The following is a 1,995-nucleotide window of genomic DNA, read 5'->3' as shown; positions in this document are numbered from 1 at the left end:
ACGAGTCAACAATTTAAAGTTACAACCAGACAAATGCAATTTCTTGAAGAGAGAATGTGTATATCTAGGTCATGTAATTACGAAGGACGGAATAAAACCAGATGAACGAAAACTAAAAGCAGTAGTGGAATTTCCAGTACCAAAAACTGTCAAAAATATAAAATCATTTTTAGGATTAAGTGGTTATTACAGGAAGTTTATAAATTCGTATAGCGCGATAACAAAACCATTAACTAATCTCTTAAGGAAAGATGCAAAATTTACATGGAGTGGTGAATGTCAAAAATCGTTTAAAAACAGCATTATGTTCAGAACCGGTACTTAAATATCCAGATTTTACAAGGCCATTCTTATTAACTACGGAAGCAAGCAACGTGGCACTCGGAGCCATTCTATTTCAAGGTGAAATAGGTAAAGATTTGCCAATTTGTTATGCATCACGTACATTAAATAAAAGCGAAAGCAACTATTCAATAACAGAATTAGAATGTCTTGCGATAATTTTTGGGGTTAAACAGTTCAGACCATATCTATACGGCAGAAAATTTATAATACTTAGTGACCATCGCCCATTAAAATGGCTTTTTAATCTGAAAAATCCATTATCAAAACTAGCACGATGGAGAATACAATTAGAAGAATATGAATACGAAATACATTACAAGAGAGGTATTTTAAACTCAAATGTAGATGCACTTACGCGTATGTACACTATTCAGGGAATAAAGGACGAATCATATGAACAATTTCTCGAAAAAATCGAAACACAGCTTATCACAAATAATAATGTAAAAGAAACTATAGGTACACTAATAGAATCACCAAAAGAATATTATATAGTTTCAGAGATTGTAAAGCAATATAATTTCAGGACAGGAATAAATTACCAACTAAAAAAGCAGTTTGGAAACGGTGCAATTCTGCCACCCAGTAAAGTGATAGGGCGTATCGCCCTATTACAAACAGGAAAACACGTTCGTAATATTCTTAGTAACGAATAATAAAGACCGACAAAAAACGACTTACGAAAATATGTACATATCGTTAATGAATTTGAAATTATTATGCGAAGAAAACAAGTTAACAAAACTAGCCATGAACAAATTAGGTGAAGACGATGACTTAGAATGGGAAAAAATAACATCAATGTTACGATACATATTTCGCAAAACCGGTATAGAGATAATCATATGCACAGGTATAGAATACACTGAAGAAGAAAAATTGATTATTTTAAAACAGTTTCAAGATTCAAAACTAGGAGGACATCTGGGTTTAAACAAAACTATTAAGCGCATTAAAAACCAATTTATATGGAAAGGTATGAAGAGTGACGTTAAACAATATATAAGGAATTGTGGTTAATAAGGTATCAAATCGAAATATCAAACAACCAATGGTAATTACGTCAACAAGTTCGCAACCTTTTGAGAAGATATTCTCGGATATAGTAGGGCCTTTGCCGACAACACTGTCTAATTATATTTATATTTTAACTATGGAAGACGATCTAACGCGTTACACTTTGGGAGTTCCAATTCCTGATCAAAAAGCGAACACGGTAGCAGAAGCCTTTGTTACACACTTCGTTTGTGTACGGTATACCGGGAACAATATTAACTGATCAAGGTACCAATTTCCTTAGTAAAACGTTTGCCGAGGTTTGCAAGTTATTAAAGATTGAAAAGGTTAATACAAGTCCTTTTAGACCGCAGGGTAACCCAGTTGAACGCGCTCATAGGACTTTAGCCGAATACTTACGACATTATGTAGACAAGAATTTAAATAATTGGGATCATTTATTATCTTTTGCATTCTTTGTATATAATTCAACAGTACACACATCTACTAATTTTCAACCATACGCACTAGTTTACGGACGTACATTGGAGGTACCGATTAAATTGAGGGCCGAACCAGAACCACGATACAATTACGATGATTATTTATTCGATTTAAAAGAAAACATGCAGATATCGCATAGATAGCGAGAGA

Source organism: Acyrthosiphon pisum, unplaced genomic scaffold, assembly GCF_005508785.2.
Source record: "Acyrthosiphon pisum isolate AL4f unplaced genomic scaffold, pea_aphid_22Mar2018_4r6ur Scaffold_20529;HRSCAF=21307, whole genome shotgun sequence".
In the NCBI taxonomy this organism is placed as follows: Eukaryota; Metazoa; Arthropoda; class Insecta; order Hemiptera; family Aphididae; genus Acyrthosiphon; species Acyrthosiphon pisum.
The sequence above is the reverse complement of the archived record's forward strand: the minus strand, read 5'-3'. Positions refer to the sequence as shown.